The sequence below is a fragment of the Sapajus apella genome, unplaced genomic scaffold, assembly GCF_009761245.1.
Source record: "Sapajus apella isolate SASKATOON/1434 unplaced genomic scaffold, GSC_monkey_1.0 scaffold2, whole genome shotgun sequence".
In the NCBI taxonomy this organism is placed as follows: Eukaryota; Metazoa; Chordata; class Mammalia; order Primates; family Cebidae; genus Sapajus; species Sapajus apella.
The window spans coordinates 49,798,824-49,807,065 of record NW_022436942.1 but is presented as its reverse complement, the minus strand read 5'-3'; positions in this window follow the sequence as shown (position 1 = coordinate 49,807,065).

Below are 8,242 nucleotides of genomic sequence, written 5' to 3'. Positions count from 1 at the left end.
CCTCTGCGCTTTCACTGGGAGCTGCAATCCTGAGCTGTTCCTAAACGGCCATCTTGGATCCTCCTCTCTAGTAGTTCTATTTTTAGTTTTTTGATAAACCTTTATATCTGTAAGTGGGATTGCTGGATTATATAGTAGTTCTATTTTTAGTTTTTTGATAAACTTTTATACCATTTTGAGAAGTTTGAAGGTTCGGGGCCCATATGTAGTAGAAATAACACATAAAATATAAGATTAGTGTAACTTTTAGATGGCTGTTTGTATTAGGCTATTATTGAATTGCTACAAAGAAATACTCAAGACTGGGCAATTTATAAAGAAAAGAGGTTTAATTGGCTTGTGGTTCTGTAGCCTTTCCACAAAGTGTAAAGCTGAAATCTTCTTGGCTCCTGAGGAGGCCTCAAGAAGCTTAAAATCACACAATCACACAATCACGGCAGGAGACAAAGAGGGAGCAAGCACTTTACATGGCTGGAGTAGGAGCAAGAATGAGAGAGAGGTGGTGGTGGCAGGGGAGATGTCATACAGTTTTAAGTGGCTAGACTGCAAAAGAACTCATTCACTATGGTAAAGACAGAACCAGTTCACAGCTCCTACCAAGCTCCACCTCCAGATCAGGGATTACATTTCAACATAAAATTTGGGTGGGGACAAATATCTAAACTATATTACTGTTACTGGGAATTATTTGTGACATTAAATACAGAGGATTGAATGATGTTACAAGGTTGGAGAACTAAGAATATGTGTCTGATGTCATCTCAACAAACTAAACTGGTTTTCGGATGGAAACCTTCCAAATATCTCTATGCCTAATGTCTTTTAGGAATTAATTGTTACCAATGTTAAGTTAAATACAAAGTGTTGGAATTTGGTTTTAAGAGTATCAGATTAGGAGTTATTAAATATTTTTCAAAAAAAGTAAAATCTATACAATTGGTAGTAGGTACCCGAATTTAGATGATACATGGATAGTTTCATTATAATAATTACATACATATCTTAACATATCACATAAAATATCACTACTTTATAATGATATGATTTTGCAGATTTTATCATCATTTATAATAATAATCATTAGGCAAATAACAGATAAATAGAAAAAAAAATTACAAAGTTGTTAATCGACTGACTGCATTTTGAGGATTACCCAGTTATGGGGAAGTACTGCAGCTGGCAAAAGGCTTGAGATACAGAAATAAAAGTGGAGAGGCAATAGGAATTACAGACAAGTAGGGTTTTGCAATTTAATTTGTGGGTGCCTGGGGGATCATTTGTGAGACTTTGAGTGCAGCCAACTGGGATGGTGAAATCTGAACTCTGGAATCTGGCAAGGCACTGGATGGACTGAGATATCAAAAATTACCATTTTGAAGGGATATTCACAGCTTGAGTAGAGCTTGGATTTGAACAGTGCCAAGTTAACAGGCTTTTCCCAGCAAAGACAGATTCTTCTAGCTGCTTAAAGGGATGTAACAAGGAAAAATTGAATGTATATGCCTTGGGATTTGAAGAATCTTGACCCCCACAGGGCTAGTAGTCAAAAACTCTTTCATTAGGTTTACCATGTGCCATGCCTGTTTTAGCATGGAAAATACAAAAGTGAACGAAAGTGACAATATCCTTGCTTTTATGGAGCTTGCATTCTGGGAGTCACATCTAAGATGTCTTAGCATGATTTAACTATGGGGTGAGCTAAATTATGGTTTTTAAACTGCAAATGAAAGTAACCTTAGGCAACTTTTGTCTGGTACTGATTTTTTTTTCAAAAATTCTTTTCATAATATTTAAATTATTTCTGTTGTTTAAATTTAGACATTTAAGTCATTTGTTTTTTTTAATTTCAAAGTACTCAGTATTTAAAAAATAAAAAAAACATTGTACAGGAATAGATTTTGTTATTTTAGGAAGATATTGATTAAGTTCTTCTATAAAAATAGCTGTTTTTTGGGGGAAAATATTTCTCATAAGACCAAGATTAAAGCTTTTATTTGACTATGCCAAGTTAGTTAAACTGGATTTTATAATCACAAGATATATCCTCTTCTTTTTTCATAAAACTGCCATGACAAGACAGGTATGTTACTGAAGTCCTGTTGTCAATACTGATTAGAGAATTTAAAATATGGCCTGTTAATAGGGAGTCACTACCATCCCTCCAGATACCTTAGCTGGTCTCCAAATTATGTCCCCAGTGGGTATTTTGTAAACATTTGGTGACATTAAAGCTTCTTTGACAAATTATTTTCTACAGAAAAGCTATACATTTTAATTGTTATGTTCCTGTTTGGTACTGATTTTAATAAAAAAAATGTTAAGCCTCTCCAAATTGCACCTTTGAAGAAACAGCAAATTTCCATTGCTTATTGACTGAAGCCAGGACTGTCTCCCTAGTAGTCTCTCCCTTGAAGTCTCATAGTGCTGGCTCCTTCCTTGCCTCTGATAGTTTCTTCCCATTCCACTCACCTCCCACTTAAATTTGAAAAGGAAATCTAGCACAAAACAAAGAAACAAATACAGAAAGCTTTTATTTTTCTAAATTAAAAACATATAATTTCACTTATATGGGATGCCTGAAATGGGCAAATTTATAAAGACAGTAAGCAGAATAGAGGTTGTAAGTGATTGGGGGTGGGGACAAAGGAAATCTAGGGTTATTGTTTCATTGGTGCAGAGCCTTTGTTTGGGATGTAGTGAAAGTTTTGGAAATAGATAGCGGTGATAGTTGCATGATGTTGTAAAAATATACTTAATGTCATGAATATAAGCACTTAAATGTAAAACGGTAAAATTCATGTTTTGTATACTTTTACCACAATGAAAAACATACATACACAAAGGAGTCCTTTAAACCATCACATTTGCAATGGCATCATTAAACACTAGTTAATGTAACTTTGGTACTACCACATTTTAATTGTCAGCTGGCAACAGTCAAGATTTGTAACTATGTGGAATTGAATACAAAAAACCTTCACAGTATTTCCTGTAATCTCTCAGCAGCTTTCCCTATGTGGTTTTACTTTCCAGTGACAGGCACGTAATGTTCTTATCATTCAAAGGGTTAACAAATCACCTATTTAGAGAGTGTTTTGATAGCACAAACTTCTATGGTTCTTGGCTCATTGAAAGAATTTGGAGAGGCTTAAATACTCTGTTTCTAGTTGGATTTTGAATTGTCTTAGACGATGAGTAATGCTAGCAAAGTTATTGAAACTGGCCTCCAGGAATGAAGATGTTTCATAAGAAGCCAATCTTTTGAAGAAGAAAGCTCTAAAGTAATTTAAACCTGAAACACCAAATGTGATCAGGCCCCAGTTTTCTCTTGTTATTCCCATAGGCTCATAATTATAAAGTAAGCTTGCATATTGGTGATTTAATGCTCTTATAAGCAATACGCTCAGACGTTCTTCTATAAAGAAAGGGCACATAAATCATTTTCAAGCAGTCTGTTTTCTCAGGTAGTGGAAGTGGATTTATGCAAGATACAGGATTGTTTCCAAAAATAAAAACACTCATATGATTCAAATAGAAAGCATGTTTTACCTTGTTCTCATGTTAATATACACCTGCATCAAAAATCATGTCATGAATTATGAAAGAAATAATCTCAAAAAGGCAAATTGCAAGGGATGAATTATTGCCTTTGAAGGAACAACTTGAATCAAATCCAATAGTTCTGAAGGGGCTGAGACTATCGTAGAAAAAGTTCCTAAACGAAGTCATTATTTTATAGTACCAACATTTGAATAAAACTTTTCATTCATTTGCCTACTTAAATTCTGGAAGGCTGTACTCTGTGGTGGAGCATTTACTTTTCCTAGGATACTGGGTAAATTGAAAGGAGAATATTTACACACCAAATAGGGTCTCTACAGTAAATACACGCTGCACAGACATGACCTGCATTTGAATGCTCCAAACTAAACAGGACATAACTTTCAGGCTAGCGTGTGAATAAAAGGCAAGAAGAAAAGAAAACAATCTCTTAAAATCTTCAATGCATTCTGAAATTTTCCTTTTGTATCATTAACTTAACAGAGTTTGTCTTCTATGACAGGCCTGTTCTAAACCTTTACACCTACTGACCCATCTTATTCTCATATAAAGCAGGCACCATCAACGTGGAAGGGGCCTAAGGTTACACAGATAGCCAGTGGCAGAGCGGAGAATCAAACATAAGAAATCTGTCCCCAGGTCTGCATGCTGGACTGTGGCATGATGCTACATTCCTGAAAAGCTAGTGAAGAGAAGCGTATCATTGTTGAAGGAAATCACAAATATAGGGTCTTCTTTGTTTTCCATATGCCAGGCATTGCACACTATTCTATCTTTTCTTGTGCTTGACCTCAACTTCTCACCTCACATAGGGTATTTTTCTTTGTTGTAAAAGGAAGTAGTCCATTGTTAAAGGGTCTATTTTGGCAGGTTTATGGTAGCAGGCCTGGTTTCAGCAGCATATTCAACTGATATGCAAAAAGGCAGGAGCAGAGCCAGGGAAGGAGCCTTCCAGGTAATGTCTGGCTTTTATCACTCTCTTTTGTAGCTTTCTCTCACTCCTAGAACACACATTCCAAAGATTATCTCATCTGTAAAATGTCAAAAATTTTGCCATCACTCAATGCAAGAGGATTTCATTCAACACAAGATTCTTTCCCATGTGAGAAACGAGCCAATCAGGGGAAAGTTCTATGTGAACCTTTCCTTCTTTCTGTCATTCTATAATTCAGATAGTGTGATTCTCCAACATTGCTCAGTCTAGAGTCACTTTCAAAGGAAGTATTATTTTAGCACCCTAAAAGTTGAACTCATATAGAATGATTAATTTCTTATAATTTTCACATACATGAAGAACTTTAGTTAACATAATCATTTTTGTTTGTTCTCCCTTTCCATGGGAAGCATATTCTCCTTGGAGATGAAAATGCAGGCAAAGCAGTCGACTGCTCCTGCTATGACTTACAACGGCAGAAGTGTTGGCTAGAGTGGTGCAGAAGACAGTGTTCGGAGTGCATGACCTCATCACACATTATTTGTGCTTTTAAATTGACTATGTACCACAGTGCCTGGTGCAGAATGAGTGCTCCAAACTTTTCCCTTTAATATATCACATCAACTTCCTGAGAAGCGGCTCTATTTTTGTCATGCTCATCTATCTTCCACTTACTAAGATATTAATTCACTGAGACTAAAGCTGTAACCTCCTAACTAGTTTCCTTGACTCTAGTTTCACCACTCTACATGTACTTGCTAGATTTGATTTTCTAAAATAAAAATTGGATCATGTTATTACCTCACTCAAATACCTGTGATAACATCTAGCTTCATGCATAATAATTGGCACAAATTCATCACCAAATGAATATTTGATGAACAAATAAATGGATAAGTGCTCCATGGGAGAATGTCAAGTAGTTAGACCTTACCCTTGTTTATTTCCTTATCTCCCTTTAATTTTTTCCTAAAACATGGAACATTTATTTATTGTTTGGCTTTGACACGTCAGATATCATGAGAGTTACTGAATATTCAAAGAAATAACAGAACTCATGGCCTCTTTGAAAGAAAGTATGTGCGTAAGCCACATTGATTTATTTATTGTCTTCTGCTTTCCCATTGCCAAGGTTTTGTTAGTGTCTTTTTGCCATGATAAAAAGCCATTTCTTTCGTTTCTCTCTGTGCACATTCTTTTTATCCCTCAGCTCAAATTGTACCTTGTTCTGCATAAACACTTACCTAACCACTCAAATGTAAAGTGATCTCTCCCTCAATCCCTCCTCTGACTTGCTAAGGCAATTATTCTAATTACATCATATTTTATTTTGGCTGGAAATTATGCATTATAGCTTTTCTGGTATGCTAATACTAAAATATTATTACAGAAATCTATAGTTTATGCTGTATCTCCTTATGCAGCATATTTCCATTGAGGCTATGCCCTTCACGTCATACTTTGCATTTCTTGGTGTCTTCCATAGGGCGTGCTATTAACACTTCCTCCCACAGTCTTCCTCAGTCTATATTTGCTGATTAATTGATTGACGAGTTATTGTAAATTTCCTTGTATTTAACAGAGAGGTATGTACCTTGTGCAGACTAATCGATATTCAATAAATATTGGTTTACTGTCCAAGTACAAACTGATCAATATTATGGAAATAATAATTAATCTTTAAATTACAATAGACAAAAGAGAGGCTCCAGAGGATTCAAGGAGAGTTAGGAAATTAAGGAACTAAATATCTCCTTAATACTTTTTAATCTATTTTAATTCATTACTGATTCTGTCCCTGTCTCTATTCCCATTTCTACTTTACTGCTCAGATTAGAGATTCTTAACCTGGTGTCTCTGTTTCCTTATAAAGTCCATGAATGGATTTCAGCTGGTTGGAGCCCAATAAAATGTTATGCATAAAGAAAGCCAGACTGTTATTTAACAACACTAAGTCCAGGCTTAAACCAAAGCTTATCTAACTCCAAAGGCCTCGTTCTTCCAACTATATCATGGTTTAGCTAATTTCTTGTGTCATTAGGCAGAAAATCCATTAGATTATAAAAGAAGTGCAGTCTGGTTATTGTACTGGAGTGTCCAAGGTAAGGCTTGTAATAACAAAACCACAAGAGAAGCAGCAGCAGAAACAACAACAAATGTTCAGGTGTTGTTTGAGATGTGTCAGGTACAGTTCTGAATGCTTTATGGATTAAACTTCTTTGAACCTTACTATAAACCTGTGAAGGAGATATCACTGTGGCTATTCACATTTCATAGGTTAAAAACCTGGAGAACAAAGGTTAAGTTACTTGTACAAGGTACCAGGACACTGAACACAATGGTGAGGGGTAGAAGAATGGAGGCTTGGAAAAATAGCCAAGGTAAAAGTTTTCTACACCAAATTTTCTTTCAAGCTCTTCTGTATTCAAGGCACCCTTTGTTCCACCCTAGCCATCTTGCTTGACTAGGAAGATCTCTGTCTACAGTGGCAACTATAGAGCCAGATAATTCGCACTAGACCCACATATGACTTTGAAGAGTCAGTCTACAAATAAACCGGTCACATCAGAATTGTGAAGATAAGCACTTGCCTCCAGATCTCTTAGAAAGTAAAGGGGTGTCAGAAGGAGACCTTTCTAAGCTCTGGTGTTCTTCTTATCCTTAACATGCAGGTACAATTAAATACTTTGTATATGATATCAATGAGAGAGAATGGCCCTGAAATGAACTTCAATAATGTGCAGAATACAGTTACCCTGTTAGCTAGTGGGTTGTCAGTAGAAATGGAAGTTTAAGTGGTTTTAACAGCAGATGTGGGGTGTGCTCTGAATTGGAATATTTTGCATATCTATATGACAGCTAGGGATTCAGGGAATCCTACCCCAAGCATGCCAAGCCAGAATGAATTTAAGTAATCTGTGCGCACTGTTATTTCTAGCCTTAAAATTGTTCCATTTTATGTTAGATTGCAAGAGACCTGGTTTCTGGTTATAGTGCCGTGTCCTCTTTGTGACTTAACTGCGTATGACTTTGTCGGGACATAGTTTCTTCTATTGAAAAAATGAGTGTGACAATATATGTAACTTGTGATTAAAGATGCAGTTTTTAAATATGATGATGTTTGAGATTTTGGAGGTGAGTTTCTTTCCAAACAACATTAATGACAAGAAAATTATTTCTTCCTGAACAAATATAAAGTTTTAAAAGCATTGTAACTTGGTCACAGTTTGTAAAATAGTCTGCAGAGACGTTATCCCAAAATTTTGATAATTAATTTTCTATACAGTAAGAGTTTGCTTTCTCTTTCTTAAGACGTATTATAGTTTAGTAATGAAAACTGGATAAGGTGTGAGAAGACCTGGATATTGGTCTCTGCTTTGTTTCTTGCCAGCTCTGTGAACTTGGGCAAGTCATTGCGCTTCAATTTTCTCCTTTGTAAAACAGAAATAGTAAATATGACTTATCTTGTCTAACTCAAAGGACTGTTTTGAAATATATCAGAAAATAATAAAAGCCATCATTTATGGAGATTTTACTTATAAGGATTGAGTTTTGACCTTATTTAATCTCCACTCCAACACTATGAGTTGAGTACGAATTTCTATCCATTTTTAAGATACGGAAACTGAAAATCAGAGAGGTTAAGTAAGTTGCCAGATTTCATACAGCTTACTATCAGAAGAGAAGGACCAAGATCTAAATCTTAACCACAATGGTTCTGTTTTTATAAAAGTAAAATTATCTACA